The 17,730-nt window shown below is 36.4% G+C and overlaps 1 protein-coding gene across 1 annotated transcript in view; it reads right to left on the minus strand.

Annotated features, from left to right (window-relative positions):
- The window catches only part of GPC5 (glypican 5), a gene marked incomplete at both ends in the record, with an annotated part of 765,009 nt that overhangs the window by 411,791 nt on the left and 335,488 nt on the right, over positions 1-17,730 (minus strand). The gene's annotated exons all lie outside the window — the stretch shown is intronic.

The raw sequence follows: 17,730 nt of genomic DNA on the forward strand, positions 1-17,730 counted from the left end.
TTTCCAGATACTTGTAAGGACAATATAGCATAATTCTTCATCTTGCCCTCTGTGGCTAGCCTTTCAGTGCTATACTTACTCTCATCTAGACTGACCTTTGCAGCTAAAGATTGCTTCGTGATTTATACAATTCATTTTTTGCAGGTCACTACTACTACCTTCTGAACTGACTCTATCAGTAATGTCTCTATATAATGTGATACTTTATGTTCTTGATTATTTTTTTTTTAATCTTGCTTGAATAAAATCTTTCATAAAACATATCTAAAAAGGTTTAAACCAGTAGTGTGGTTGAGCCCAGTATGTTGGGCTCAGCTATCCAAACTAAGGGTCCAGTACTGTTTGAGAAGTCCCAGGGTATCCAAGACATAAACCTTGAGCTGGAAGCTATGACACAGGAGGAAAACGAGACTTTCAACCTATTGTAGAAACAGCTGGAAGCCAACAGAAAATCCCAGTTGACACTGAAATTTTTATGCTAAGGCAAGCAGATCAATCCCAACAGAAGACAACACTGTGCAGAACATAAGACTTCATTTGCAAGAAAATACATTGAAATCTATTGATTTTTTGTTTTATACCCATTGCTATGTCTGTGCTTTTTTTCCCCTCTGCTTCATGTTATTTAAAATGGATTTGGTAATATTCCAGAAATATTTTAAATTCTTTACTTGTCCTGTCCATTTCCCATTCTGTTTGCTACCCCTACTTTAAACTGCTTTGTTCTCCATCACTTATGGGACAACTATGATTTCAAGAAGAAAGAGTAATAACAACCTAATTCTTGCACTAGATAATGCTCTCTGGCTATTGAGCTAATAATATAACAATAATAATAATAAGGCTTAGCCTTTCACTTGTTAAAAAAAATCCAGCTAGCCAAATTACAGGAATCCATCACTAATCAATGGGGTGAACGTTCAAATCAAGATGTAATAACAGTGTATGCTATTCTTATCAGCTAGAGCTTCTGGTGATTTCTCAAACTCTCATGCTAGGCTTCCATTTATTTTAAAACAGGTTCAATGCACAAAAAGCTAACATGAGTGGGCCCAGAAAATTTATCCTGCTTCTTTTCTCCAATCAGAAATATTAAACATTAAATTAAGTTAAATCCTAACTTTAATATCTATGATTCATGTCAACTTATCACATTCACTTTACATTTATTTATATATACAGGTATGTATGTATACAGAATAACCTCATGAGATTTAAATCCCCCAAAATTCTTCCAATATTTTTGTAAGTTTCACAAATAGTACTTTAAAGTTATTCCTTTCATACAAATGAGCAAATCAAAACAGAAAGCAAGATTGTATTATGCGTAATTACAACTGACTAGAAACCTTCTTTATATTTTTGTCCCTCTGTTTCAGTAGAACTTCCAGTCAAGCGCTATCTGGAATAAATATCTAATCTTATCACCTCTCATTAAAACAGTGTGCGGACTGTCACTTGGGAATACACACATTTTTCTATATAGGAAATAAAATTTATCATTTGTTATGAGATCAGGATTATTTTTTTTATAGTTTACTATGGATTGCATACACTTTTCACAACCACAAAGTTTTAAATGTAATAAATAATAATAACAATGTTCGATTACCTGTTTCTACAAAAATCATCAGAGGATCACAACTGAAAAGAAACTGAGTAGGCTGAGGAAGACGAATTGCTACAGTGCTCTTCAAACACATAATTTTTGGCACTGATCCTATGTTCAACTATTCTGCAGGCTCCTTTGGCATGCAAGTTACCCATTCATTCCAATACTCTGCTTTTGTGGTATCCTGGTAAGGGTTATCAAAACCTTGATAGGAACAAATATTTCCTTTCCAAGATTTCTGTAGGGAAAACATGACCAGAAAAATATGCAATAAACACTTTTCCAGAATTCGGTTTCGAATTAATGACAAGGAACCGTCAACAACATATATCACCAATGGAAAACTGGAGAAGCTGACAGCCATGTGTATACATTGACAACTGGGAAATACAAGAAATTGCTAAAGGAAACTAAATGTATTCATGAAACTTCTAAAGCAAATATTAAGACTAATAAGTACTACCCTACACTGGAAACAAAAAATATTCTAGCACTGATATATGACCTAAAGTTGACACAGACGGCCAATTCATCAATCAGTCATAATGCAGAATGTCAAAACAGTAGAAGAATACTTCTGTGTTTGGAAGAAAGCCAGGTGAAATATTCCACTGTAAGTGATAAGAAAATACTTTCTATCCCATGATGTTAAATGACAGCTGTTAAGTGTTTTAAATCCAGTCTAGATCTCATTTTTAAATGATAAAATATGGGCATTGAATTTCACCACAGTGCAAAATGAAAGGTTGTAGTAAGATGAGTCAGAATATATATGCAAACTAATCAGACTAACTTGCAGGGAAGAACATTAAAATTATGGATCAAGGAGCAGTCTGGATGACTGACGCTGATTCTTTAATAAATTTCAGATTATAACGTAGGGTCTAGGGAATTTTGACAAGCTAATGTTCTCCACAACATTTTAAAAGGGAAATTGGCTGACCAAGGCAACTATGGGTCTGTTAGCTTCACAATAATCTCATAAAAAAAAAAAAAAAAACAAGAAAAAATTGATATGTGATATAGTCTATAAACACTTAACAGATGGCAGTGAAATCATTGCCAATTGGACAGAGATTCTATACATTTGTCTTCTCAGATAAGACATACATATGTGTTCTGATACGCACTTATGTTTATGTGCACATATGACCATTTATATGGGTGCATATATTCATATACATAATCATCATTCAAGACAAAGAAAACTACTGATAAAATAAGATTTCCATTGAATAAACCACTCAGGTTTTAAAGGTATTTATTAACCTGCCTATCATTCATTTCAGCCTTGCCTGACATAATAATAAGCAGCTTATACTAAACCATTCTTTTGTCGTCTTAAAATCTATGAATCATCTTTTCAAACAAAGCAATATACCATCAAAAGTTCTTATGCTGATACCTCAGGGAGGAAAGTGTTTTAGCTGTCTATTGAGAGTCAGGAAAAACAAATCCTGTGTGATAGTTATATGGAGCTTTTTTCTTTCTTAGGAGGAAAAGGTGTTATGGGCTTCTATTTCCTTCTTTTTCCTCTTTGCTTCCATAAAGCAATAATGTATAAACATGATAAATTTACACTTCAGCCATTTGCTGCTAGAAAAGCAAAACTTTAAGACAGCTCTGTAGAGGGCAGACATGATTTGCTTGCTAAATAGTTAATAATGCAGGGGGGTTTTGTCCAGGATCAGGTGAAGCAGGCACAGAGAATGAAGGTTGTGCAAGCAGGTGAAAACCTTCCTGATTATAATGAAGCATCTAGCTAACTTAGAGTGTGCAGAACTTAACACAAGATAAGAAGAAAGATTATCAACTCAAGAGAAATAAATATATGCTGACTCATCAAGCAGTGGTTCTCTGCAGCAAAGTCAGTGCAGGAGGAAGGAAGGTTCTAAATTCCTTCTCTTCAGGATTCCCCAAAATCCTAAATTAGATCTAAATCCTTATTTAGAGGAAGGTTGAACTTGCTTGTTTCTCGCTCTCACTAAATGCCTCACAAACGTCCAAACTGTAGTATAATAACAATACATACCAAATTTATGTTTCATTTAGAACAAGATTTGACCTATAAAGCTTTGGAGGAAGAAATGCAGCCTCAGTAAGAAGCTTATATAGAGATCGACTAAGTGATCTTTGCTATTATATGCTTTTCCTCTTAATAAGTTTTGGGTTCTGTTCATTTATTTTAGAAAGTGAATATTTAGAAATCATAAAGCATTAGTTCATATTTAAAATCTGTGAATTAGATGAGGACAAATGTACTAATATGACATAAACCTGCAAAAAAACCCTGCGGTCATGTACATTGCAAGGTTCTTTTTATGCCTGAAAAACTCATGTAGAATGTTGTCGTTTGCTCCCCTCTGAACAAGTGGTGAAGTGTCTTGCATAATGGATCAGTCTGCCTCAAAAGGTAATTTAAACTTTTTTTAATAGAGTTGAGAAACTGATCTGTGGAGGTCCTTAAGGAAAATACACTCACTCATAATAGCAGGAGGACAGATAATCTTTTGCAATTTTCCCTTTAAAGCCAACAGATATTTATAAAAAGCAGAAAGGCTTGTTCATATTTGGAGCATGCAGTTCTTTTTTGTTTTTGTTTTTTGGATAAAATGTATATATTACTTTTTCAACCTTTCATGAAATGACTGGTAAAACATGTCTACTAAACACTACATAAAGTTGTGGCATAGTGTAACTACCCCCCCTACAGTTCACACCTCAGTATTCTGCTAACAAAATTTGGGGAGAAAAAAAATAACGTATTATGGAGTGACAGAGTTCCAAGTATGTTTTCCATTGAACATGTTGAAGATTAATCTCACGTGGCACATCTTTCACAACTTTGTATTACTATTAAATAAAAAACAAGTCCAGTTCTTTTACTCATTCAATAATGAACAGTATTTACATTTACAGCATAGAGCTGTGTAGTCTTGTAAACTCTCTTTAGGTTTGTCCACTACCTAATATGTGAGAAATAAATCCCTTCTCTTTAACGATACGTCGGTATCATTAAAGGTAATCTGAAATCCCTGAAGTATTAGGTTTAGCAGAACTTCAGAACTTTATTAAATCCACTTTACTTAAATAGCTACTAATTTTAATTTTGGTTTGCACTGATTTTTAGCTTCTTTGGCTCCATCTCTATTTTCCTTGCAACCTCCATAGAAGGATCTCTTTTTTGCAGTTTATCTGGTACAGACTGCTTCCATACTAACCATTACTAGACTCCTCTAGGCCAGACTGGCTACAACTCGCTCTACGACCAGGAATTATCCTTGGCTTGATACTTTATCTACCCTATAGATCTACAAGCTCTTCAGTGTCTTCCACATGCCCTGCACAATATTTTTCTGTTCCACAATGCAACAAAATGTGCCAGTTCTTATAGTCTCATTTTTTATTTCCATGAGCACGGGCTATGCTCAAACAAGTCAGCACCAACACCTGCAGATGTAAAAGGACATTCTCTTAACTGTCAGTTGTTGATTTAGTATGAGAACCTGTGATACCCTTTCTAGGCCTGAAACTTTTTAAGAATTTTTGAGCTATTTTAATAACTTATTATTAAACAAGGCATCAAGAAGACTGACTTGCAGGCATGGTGTATTATAACACTAAGCATTCGGATAGTGCTTGAGTTTAGGGTTGGACAGAGGATCTTGCTCAGGATGTTCTTTGCTTCATTTCTTAAGTTGTATTTTAGGCATGACCGAATATGCTATTTGGACCACTAAAAACACTGAGCTAACTGTAAACTTTGAAGAATGTTTTACTTTCTTTTTCAAAATTCATCATCTTCCCTTCAGTTTCATTACACTGCGTATATAATTTGGAGCTAGATATAGATGCCACTATCTCACTAAAACTTAGATGTTTTGAATAGATTTTAAAGTCATTATACTATCAAAAGGATCTGTCATCTAAAATAAATGACAATGAAATTGGGACAGGAACCAAGCCCCATCCTGTTTCTAGCTACGAACATTAAGATAGAGAAAGATTCTGTCTTTCTCTCACTTGGTCATTTTATATTCCTATTGCTTGTGGGACAGTAAGACACTTCAAACAATATAGTCAGAGATCCCTCTCAGTCCTAACCACAGTACTTTCTCTAAATCTATTAATTGATGAGGCAGGTGGTTTTGAACCTCTTCAGGCACAGGAAAAAATGAACTAGCATCCTTCCTCCTCACTGTTCTGTGGAGCCCTTTTAAAGTTATGATAATATGGGCGATTCCCTTTGTCTTTAAAAGTGAGTAACGGAAAAATCTGTATTTATTTTTTTATTTTTTCTGTTAGGTGTATTTTTAGCATTCCTACTAGATCAGGCCCTCAGGAAATGATAAGGAAAAAGATATTAGTTTCTAGCCTCAGTTTCACTTTGAAAACATGTGAGGTATTGCATGTGTTTAATGATGCTTGCCATTTGTGTGATCTGCAGATTATTTTGCTAAACTTCTATCTCTCTGCTATGTCTATATTTCTATATCATGAAGACAGATAAAGGAAGATGGAATCTTTTCCATGTGCTATATTACCTTAAAATGAACAGAAAGAGTAACAAGGGCAACAGAGATGCATATCAAACACGGCCCATTGCTAACTCTGTATCTCTTAGTTTTTCATTCAGTTTCTTTAAGAACCTGTTAACTGCCTCTCTTACCCAAGCTGTTGTTTGTTGTTGGTGTTTATTTTTTTAATTTTTATTTTTCTCCCCCTTCGCTTTCTCTCCTTTCGCTCCCAGCTTTTATCAGAGAAATAGAAATTCCTGCTCTTGGCAGACAGGAGCTAGATACAATCACCTCAAAGCCTATCTATTCAGCTTTCAGCAGTAGTCAGAAGCTCTTGCTGAGGTATGTTGCTTTCACTCAGCAAGCAAGTGGCTTTAAATAGAAAAATAAATAAATAAATAAAAACTTGACACAAGATGCAAGTAAAGACTATCTCATGGCAACAAATCCTTTCAACCCCAACCAGTTAATCACTTTAATGTTTCATGCCTATGTTATCTTATTTGCTCCTGAAATTACCAAACTTTGCTAAAAACATAAATCATCACAAGTGGATAAAAATATTGTCATTCATCCTAGGTTACCTAACTCTCTTTCTATTTTCATTCCCATTGTTTGTAGACAATGGAAATAAACATGAATCTTCAGATGGTAATTCACCTCCTTAAGACAGATGTTCCACTGCTGTCAGAACATACTCTTCTGTTTTCCATTTCTTCCATTTGTTACAGAAGCTGCTGAGAGGTGCTAGCTTAAGTATTTGAATTTTAGACATCCTAAGTTATAGCATATAAATCCCCCCTAGAGTATATTTTTCATTAGTTTGTATTCTGTGTAATTCATAACATAAACCATGTGATGTTATGGGTAAAGAGGTTTAATCATATAGTTAATTTTAAGATTTAACAAATGTTGTAGAATTACTTTAAATGGAGTTCAATCATTTTTTTCATGTTTGCAATTTAAAGAAGCACCTCCACTGACAAGTTATTTATTTTACAAGTAAAAGAAGCCCGAACTAGTTATCACAACAATTAATGGCAAAAAGGAAAGGAGATAAGTTCTACATGAAAACCATATACCTCTGGTTACCACTTTATATGGTGGCATTGACAGGGAGTTTTTTATTAATTAACATCCTTAATAAAGTGAAGATTGAAATAATGTTTGAAACTCTGATCTTTTCAGTATTGTCTTCGTCAACAATCCAGGTCAGAAAGTAGTGAACCAAAGTCTGTTCTTAGGAATATTCCATTTTTAATAAACAGTTAAAGGGCTTATTAAAATGTTCTTTACTTTCAGATTTATAAAGGGGATAATTAAATACTAGTGACTGTATCAGTGTATCCTGATTTTTCTGCACATAGTTTTATATGCAGAGTTACTTGGGCAATTTGATTTGATAAGCATTTTTGTAAAAAGGCGATTTACAACCAGTTTTGGCAATGTCAGTGCATCCTTTGCATATTGTGATGGTTACCAGACTTAAAATAAAATGATAGCGTGATGCAGAAGCCCACATAGAAGTGTCTCCAAAACTGTATTAGCTACAAAAAAGGCAGTGGAAATAACACATATAACCAAAATAGTCATATTACAGTACTCTGTCACAATTAAAATATCAGACAAGAACTCAAACCTTTAAGTTTTGCTCAAAATATTATTAGGACTTCATTGAAAGAACTCAAACTTTTGACTCTGTATACAAAGCAAAACGATGGGCATTCAACATAAAAGTACAATTATTTTTTTATTTTCCACATTTAAAAACACCCAAAGAAATCTTTTCTTCCTCTCTCCCCCCCCTTTTTTTCTTTTTACTGTTTTTCAGAGGCATGGCGGAAAGTTTAGTAGAGCAATGATTGGGACAAAAAACATCACAGATCCATAAAAAACATTAATCTTCTTAATGAAGATGTTACTTAATCACGTCATTGCCTTCCAAATTTAAGTTCACCTAACTGAGAACAATTAGATAGACTGTGGCTTGCAGTAAGTGTTAAGCTGGGACTATTGTAATTGACACAAGACCGATATGTTGAAAGTATCGCCATCTTCCTTCGTATAGTGCTCCTGGTATTTACAAGATTCTTAACAACCTCCACAAACTCCATGAATCTGATGGATCTGAAGCCAACAGAAAAAACTTAACTAACTTCAGTGAGCTCAAATCAGACTCCAGATAAAAATAGCAAGATCATTTTTTCCCCAAAAGTGTTATTTCTTAATTCAGCATTATGGAAAAAATAATTAAAATTATATTAAAAGTTTAGTACAGGCATATAACTCTGATGATAATTTTTTTTTCTTTTAAAAACCTTACAGGAAAAAAAAAAAGAGTTTTTTTCAGATAGTGTCTCTTTAACCATATCATTCACCCCGCCTGGTTTCAATATGCCACACGTAATTAACAGGCAGATAGATCTTTTCCCTGTTGTAGTAAATCAATGGAAAATGTATCATTGATTTCAGGTAGAAGTGAGGGATAGCAGGAAGTCGAGGCATAAAAGGGTGAAAAAGAAACTTAAACACATTTGTTTTATTGATCACTGTTGATTATAACTGCAAACCCATTAACAACTTGATTATAGGAGAGGGGGTCTTGGTTTTCTCCTTGTGTTGGGCAGAAAAACAGAGAGTGTGCACACAAAAGTGAGACAGTTACAGAAATTAAACAGTCTTGCAGAAATTATATTTACTGAGAGATAGAAAGACAAACAGGAATTTTGTATATGTATATTTGCTTAAAGTAGTCCAGCTTTTTACATATAAATATACCTTAATGCATTTATATCCTTCAGAAGAAAGTTAATAAGATAAGCTGAATAGTTACTACTTTGTTAAACAGTACTATTCAACTCTTTATAAAAAGAAATTGTTGTAACTTAATCCATACAAAGTTATAGTTTAGTTATAGTTTGTATGATACAAATAGCTATCTCATTCAAAGTTTATGAAAAGCCTAGTAAATTAACACATTAAATGACGTATGTTCACTTTATTTAGTTTTATTTCAGAAGTTAAAATAGGATAACAGATGGATCCAGAGCAGACACCCAGAAAAAGGATTTGAAATCCCAAAAGCAAGATTTTCATGGGGATGGAGGGAACAGAAAAAAAAAAACAAAAACAAAAACAAAACAACAGAAAAAATCCCATAAGGAATTTTTAGGTAGTAGTCAAAATGTCGTGGCTGATAGATCAGAGATTAAAGTGAGACCTGAAATGTTGATAGAACTCTCAGGTGCAGTTGAGAGATGACTAGCAGTATTTAGTGAAACAACTCATTAGAAGATATGTTTCCTTTATTAGCATTGCCTAACGTAAATTTTTTTCTGCATGAAGAATTATTAATAATATTATTGGACTTCAATAGTTTCAGTAGTTTAAATGTTATATATCTATATATCTATATGGACCAGCAGAAATAAAAAGTTCAAGAGTAGAGTGCGTGCACGCAACCTGAAGTCCTCATCTTAAAAAAACCCCAGTATTCTGTGTCACAAAATGAGCTACTAAACTTAGTGGAGGAGAATCATCCTTCTCTACTTTTGCTTAGAAATGTAAGACAGGAAGGGGTCAAATACAACCTTATTGGCAAAAACTGGAGGAGGGTGAAGGCCCTATAGTTCATAAGCACTTGCTGTTTTGGTGTTCAACCATCACCTGTCCTAGGCACAGCCACACAGTTGAACAGCTGTGCCCACCTATATCCAAGCTGAGTCTATCCTGAGCAGATGCCAATAGTTCTTTGAAACTAAGAGAATGTAGGAGTGATTAAATCCAGAAGGTGCTATAGGAGTATCTAATCTTTCCCTGTGCTACACGAAAGACATATAGCAAAACCTTAAGTACAAAAGACCAGAACTTCCGAACTATGTGCACAGGAAGATACTATGAATAATCCAGGCTGCTGTCAAATATCCTGGACTATTCTCCTCAATAACTGAGAGAGACAACAGACAGTAGTATTTCAGTTCTTTATGACATTCTGTTCTGTTGTAGCCCCTACAGCCTGAATTCTGCCGAGCCATGATGTAGAGAATGATGTGGAGGGGACCAGAAAAACAAGAGTGACTTATTCCACTTGGCATGACTAAGGGAATAAATGGGTATAAGGTAGGTTTATGTTCCCATAAATTTTGAGGCTACCTGAAGGCAGCTCAGCCCAGAATCAATTTGAGCAACTAAAAGGCTTCAAATTTACAACATCCAATAATAATTCCCTAGACACTGTTGTGGCAACTAAGAATTCCTGAAGCCCATTCAGCTATTATCTACATACCTTCCTTTTCTGAAAAAACAATAGGGGAGTCAATACAGGGATAGACTAATATGAAACAGCATCACCAAATCACTATCCTGGCCCTAAACCCAAACAAATATATTATCATTTCAGCAGTATCTTCCAGTCACTGTGTTATTCCAAATGACTTTAAATTAAAAAAAAAAAAAAGTTTAATCAGTCTGCCTTTATGCAATACATTGCTAGTCCCCTACCTGAACAGCTTTAATAGTGCCAGCACAGAAATATATTCAATGTCATATGTCAAAGGAAAGAATGAAGCCTCAATGTGTTGTGCACATACGATATGCACAGAAGCACCTACAGTGCATGATTAGCATAATTTTGTGACATAGGTTGAACAATGAGGCAATTACAGCAACCATCCTGCATATCACAATCACCACGTCAGAAAACATTTTATATACACAGACAGTCATGCTGTTTGGAAGAGAACTAACTCTCTGGAGAGATAAGAGCTGATTGATTGAATTCTCTACTGAGAGTATTTTAACCAACCATGCTTTATTACAGCCCACTGCACTTTGGTTTGTGTTTATGAATGTGCAATGCTGAACATTCCTTGATAGACAATGATGATGTCTCTGTCTGACATGACTATTACGATACTGTGACTTTATTAGCATGTAAGCATTTTTCCATTTTTTTTTTTTTTGGATCATATCCAATTCTAATGCAACTCCAATGGCTTCACTAAAGGAGACAAAACAGAGAGTTCTGCAGTCTAGTGTGACGTTAGCCCAAAACTAAGTAAAAAACCTTGGAAGTGGGATATTTTCTACTGCTGAAATCAATGGTGGCACATCATACTATTTTTAAAATGTAACTTGAATTTAAAGTTATCTTAATTATCAAATTCACTTAAAGTTAATTATAGTTTAAATCCACTTAACACTCTGTAATAAATGTTATACATGTAATGGATAGGATCAGCCCATTAAAACAATAACTTTTATGAGTGATACGTGGCCAGTTTAAACTAAAATTAATCTGTGGGTGGAACAAGGATTGAATTCCAATAGTCTAATGTCTCAAACACAATACACGCTTACCAAGGGCACCTCCATCAGTATGCACCATATCATTCTGCAGTACAAAATGTACTGAATTGGAGAGACTTTTTATTCCTTTACTATGGCCTCCAACCACTGGCTTGGCTTTCTATAGAATAAGAACTGTTCTATATCAAGGCATATTTTAACATAAAAAACCAGAAGATAAAAACCAAGATCTCAAACCGGAAGAGTTCATTTTGGAAACAATTATTTTTAATTTCAAAAAGTTCCAGTGGAAAATGATAGCCAGTTCTTAACCTCCATATAATTTATGTCAACGCTTTCAAATGAAGCTTATGTTTTCTAATATTTTTGCAGAGCACAGTGAACCTTCTGTTGCAATACATATAAACAAAGACATTTTTAGGCCATTTTTTATATAGGAATTAATATTTGCTTTTGGCCTGGCAAATTTCCAGACTCCTTGGGAAAATGCTAAAAGAAGTCAATGTATCGCTCTTGCCAATTCATCAGTTCTTTCAAGACTTGCTCCATTGCCAACTTTAATAAATATTTCACATTTACAAATTAGCATTTTTACTACCTATCTCTTCTCCAGAGTTAGCAGTCAGGTATTTCACCTGTTCTTATAGCCAGTATTGTATATAATAGTATACATTAGAAACCTTATTTAAATGTCACAGTTGCAAAATCAAACAGAATTAAGGCTGCTGCATTGCTTTAATTAAGTTTCTTATTGCATATGTATTATAATCATCTTACAAAAATTGAGAGTCCATCACATAGCGAAGAAGGCACCTCCATAATAAAGGATTCCTTTTATATGCTTTCAGCACCAAAGAACATAATTTCTTATCTTGAAACCCTCTGGCTCACTCACCCTGACCTCTTGCTCAGCTTCAGTCCTCTCTTTGAACAAAGGCATATTCCCCAAGGTTCTTAGAAGGCATTCTTTTCCTACTTGAAATTTTCAAACCGAAGCCCTTAGCTGGACTTTAGTGAAGTCCTTTATTTCACAAAACAAAGGGAAATATTACTTTCAGTCAGAGCAAATTGGTAGCACAGAGTGATTGTTTGTATGAAGCTCCATTGCCCATTTTTATCCTAAATCCAGAAGTTAAGAGGTTGAAGAAATTGGATGAAGTGATTGGAAAATGTTGAGTCACTTTTTTTCATCTTATGGGTTTAAATATACATTTCTCCGAAAAATGCTGTAATGATCAGGTGTATTTAGGGTGGGAGGGAAGGCACTTTACAATTCTGTAGCTGAAGCTCATCCTCCACACATTAACATATACACACAAATATTTACTATGCTAGAACAAGCATGCCTCTTGTTTCTTACTGATTAACATACTCAAGGGAGGACTTGTACAGCAGTCATTTCTGAATCTGCTGTTTAAATCACATAAAATTAATCCTGATTCTTGTTTCAAATGCTAATTTATTTAATGGTAAAGGCTATATTATTGCTTGTTATATGCACATAAAATACTGTACAATTTCCCTCTAGTTATTCTCTTTTTTTTTCCATTCATCTTCCCTTTTGATCTTACTCATAGGTAAAGGCATTAGGTAGCAGGCATAATGCAAGATATTTACACATCATAAATAGAAGGTTTATATCATGCATCTTGATTCCCATACAAGTACAAAGGAGAGGAAATTAAGACTCATTTTAAGCTCTCCTCCCTTATATATAGCCAGTGATAAAGCTCAGTAAATAAAACATGACTATTATTAGGGCATTGGACAACCACAAATTATCCCAAACAGATTTGATTCAAGCTTTATAGAATCACATGATCACAGTTCTCCAAGGAGCATCCAAATATTTTTTTGACATGCTTTTTCATTAATTCTTATTTGGCTATTTAAAATGGGTTTATTATAAAGGTTTCCACAACAGCAAACACCTGAGTATTAGGAAAAGAAACAAATTACAGAGTACAATCTTCTACATGCTTTGTTCATCAGTGGGGTTTCTGCCACTTTGACTTTTTTTCTTTCTCTATTCTTATAGTCTTTAAAATGTCAACAGACATTTTTTTCTGTCTATGCCAGAATCAACTGCTCTATATTAGACAGAAAGTATTACCTGGAGAGCAAAAATAGAGGTAGATAGTGTTTCTCGAGAATTCAGTTTAAACCTGCTTCCTTATGATAGGTAATCAGCTGTTCTTTGATGTGTTTATGCTGTGTTCATTTAATATAGACTTTTAGTGCTGATATATTATAGAACATTTTTATTACTGAAGAATATTGCTGTAAAATCAATAAATAAATAATCACAAGCTTTAGTTACACGTCAGATACCTTCTAAAAATACACCAAAGGAAAAAGAAACCCTCTTTATTTCACCCCTTTTACTCAAACACACACACTTTCTGTGTGTATTTCGAGGTCTATTAATGAATTGCAATATTTTTACTGTAGTAAATGGTAAAGGGTGATCTCTACAAAAGACATTGTGTGCACAGTAGTGTTGAAATGTCTACTTGCTCTTTAGGTTGCATTGATTAAATTGTTCAACTATGTTAATGACTGGGACCATTTCTAGAGAGCTTTGAAAATGCAAATGTAACTACACAGCTGAAACTGTAGCCTGCATGAAGCAATATTTTATATTTACATTGGATAGGAAAATGTTTTAATGGTACTAGGATGGATTATCTATTCATATCTCAGCTAGACATCAAAGTTGGCTTTGGAGAAAAAAACAGGTACTTTCAAGGCATAGTTATAAACTATCAGCACCAGATAGTATTTATCCAAGAGACCTAAAAGAATTAAAAGGTAATATGGTTGAAATAACAGCAATCACATGTAATCTGTTACCTACAACAGCCTTGGTACCTGAGGACTGGGAATGGCAAACATAATGCCAGTGTTTAAAAAACCCTTTGCTATGATATGAGAATGTGAAGCCTGTAATCCTGATTTCTCTCCAGCCCATGGAAACTATAAACCAGAATAGAATAAGTGGACAGCTGGATAAAAATCCATCTACACGGGATGAGTCAATTTAGCTTTTTAAAATGGAAGTCTCATCTTACCAACTCGATAGAGGTCTTTTCAAAGAGCACATAGATAAAGATGGTTTCCCAAAAGCTGTTCACTAAGTCCCTTACCAAATGATTTTAAGGAAACCAGCAGTAATGGAATAATAATGGTGACTGTGCCTGGTGAGTTCAGGTGTTGGCAGAGTTTGAGCCACTGCCATTCACCCCAGCTGTGTGTGGTTTCCCAGGCAGCTCCAGCACCACTGGGGACAGAGCCTGGGGCATGGCGTGGGCCTCAGCCCAGTTGGAGCTCCAGGGGAAGGTGGCCACTGCCCTGGTCTGGGATGATACAGCAGGCCTGGGGCTTCTTCCTGGGGCTGAGGGGCAGCAATGGCCTCTCTGATGAGAGCTGCACTCCAGTTGAGATGCTAAGCTGCTCGGTGAAGGTGCTGAAGACAAGATGAGCAGGCCACGCACCATGAAGAAAATTGAAGAGAAGGTCCTTGCAGAAAGTCTGCAGAGGCAAGACTCTGAGCCACACAAATTAAGGAAGCAAGCAAAGAAAGGAGGGGAGGAAAGTCAGATAGCTAGAGACCTTGGCCACAGAAGTAGTGGAAGGTAGCTGTCAAGATGGGGAAGGCTGGAAGCTTGTGACTTCTCGCAACAGAAGGAAAGTTTCTGCTCCATCTGGAAATCTGCAACTACAGAGTAGGTTGAATGCCTTAACCACTGGTGAGAACAAACAACACACATCAGGGGATGCATCAGAGCCAGCCAATGATAAAAAATCTTGTGTCTGCATGAAACGGAAAAGGTGAGCAGTAGTTAACGGAGGGTCCCTCTTGCAAAAAGGATAGAAGCACCAATCTGCTAATCAAACCTGAAGTCTTGGGAGACTTGCTGGTTAAGGTCAAGGTCTGTGAAGCCTCTTGCAGGCCCTCTGCAAGGCTTGTCAGCCTGTTGGACCTCTTGCTTATCACAGGCATTGATCATATTGTCAGGGGTAACCCGGAGCATATCAAGAGTGTCTACAGAGCTCTAGGGTAAAAAGATGTGGTCCCAGGTGGTGTTCTCCTTAAACCTCCTGCTGAGGCAGGAAAGGCTCAAGCAGAGATGGACTAATCCAACTAGTCAGCAGCTGGGTATGTGGTCTGTGTTGCAGGCAGGGCTTTGGCTTCTGTGACTGTGAGATCTTCTTTGAGGAAGGGTTACTGAGCAGGGATGGGTTAGATCTGAAAGAATGAAACAGCCGAGAGGGCAAATCACATCCTGGGGTGCATCAAACGCAGTATCACCAGCCAATCAAAAGAGATGATTGTCCTGCTGTATTTAGCATTGGTGCAGCTTTTTTAGCTGCACACCTTGAAAACCATGTGCAGTTCTGGGCCTCACAATTTAAGAAGGCTTTGAAGGTCCTTGAATGCATCCAGAGGAGGGCAACAAAGCTGGTGAAAGGGCTGGAAGCAGTGTCCTATGAGGAGCTGCTAAGGACTTTGGGCTTCTCTAACTTGGAGAAAAGGAGGCTGAGAGGTGAACTCGTTGCTCTGTATAGCTTCCTGAGAAGGGGAAGTGGAAAAGGATGTGCTGAGCTCTTCTTCCTGTGAACCAGTGACAGGACATGTGGGAACAGTTCAAAGCTGTGCCAGGGGAGGTTTAGACTGGACATTAGGAAGCATTTAATTACTGAGAGGGTGGTCAAACACTGCAACAGGCTTCCTAGAGAGGTGGTCAATGCCCCAAGCCTGTCAGCTTTTAAGTGGCATTTGGACAATGACCTTAACAACATGCTTTAACTTTTGGTCAGCCCTGAATCAGTCAGGCAGTTGGACTAGGCGATCATTGTATGTCTCTTCCAACTGAAATAGTTCTGTTCTGTTCTGTTCTATTCTATTCTATTCCAAACAAACTAGGGTGGGCAACCTAGTGAGGAAGGCTTAAACTATGTGCACCATAGGTTTCCATAACCTGAAGATAAGTGACAGTATAAGGAGCAGCGCAGATACATATGGGGGACAACATAACAATTTTCTTGTAAAAGCAGCACAATTTGGCCCATCTCAAACGCCTGTACAACAATGCAGGTAACATAGGAAATACACGTGAAGAATGAGAAGTTCATGTGCAACTGCAGAGTTATCACTTCGATGGGATTATAGAGACATGGTAGGAGAACTCATGACCAGACTACTGCAATGATGGGATACCAACTCCTTATGAAATATAAGGTAGGTAGGTACAGAGGAGGGTTGGTACATTATACAAAGAAGTGACTTGAATGCATGTAGCTTTGCTTTGGGATGAAGCAGTTATGAGAGATGGGTGAGGTTTCGAGAACAGACTAGCACAGCTGATGTTGCACTATCTAAAACAGGCATCTTGATCAAGAAAAGGAGGAAGATTAAGACTACTTTGAATAGCTGGAGAAAGCCTCACAGTCACAGGCTTTAATATTCGTGGGTGACTTCTAACTACCATGTTATCTGCTAGAAGGGCAATATGAATGGGTGCAAGCAATCCAGGAAGCTTTTGGAATATATTGAAGAAAATTAATAGATGCAGAAAATCAATGAAATGACCAGGGAGAGATGCTTTGTTGGACCTGCTAAGCACACCAAAAGAAAAATTGATTGAGGATGTGAAGGTGAAATGGCAACCTAGGCTTCAGGGACCATGAGACTGCAGAAAAAGGTAATGAGAGGAGTGAGCAAGACAAAACAGCAGAATCATAAACCTGGACATCAGAAGAGCAGATTTTAGCCCCTTCAGGGGCCTGTTTGGTAGAATCTCGTAAGAAATTGTCCCAGAAGGCAAAAGGACCCAGGACAGCTGGGGAATCCGCTGTTGGTCAGTTTTGGGTCACCTATCCTGTCTGCTCCTCCCCACAGGTGGGACCCCATTATGCTTTTCCGTTTCCGACCCTCCAACGGGGCAAATAACAAAGTTGGTTGGCCTTGGTTCTTATAGCAATAAGTATAAGCAAGAGCCTCTCCTCATGCGATTCCTTGGCATCAACTATAAACATTGGTCTTATCGCTCTGAGACCGAACAGTTTCTGCACAATATGCTGTTAATTTCAGTGGTTAGAAGAGGCCTAGCTAAGAAGTAAAGTTACTGAACAAAATTGGTCCTGTTTTACCTCAAACCAGGACACTAATCTTCAAGGACAACCTCTTCAGAGCACAAGGACAGTCAATTTTAATGCCCTGAAAGTTGAGCAAGCATGACAGAGGACCAGAATGAATAAACATGGAATTCCTGACTGAGCTCAATCACAAAA

This window comes from Vanellus vanellus, assembly GCF_965231255.1.
Source record: "Vanellus vanellus genome assembly, chromosome: 1".
In the NCBI taxonomy this organism is placed as follows: domain Eukaryota; kingdom Metazoa; phylum Chordata; class Aves; order Charadriiformes; family Charadriidae; genus Vanellus; species Vanellus vanellus.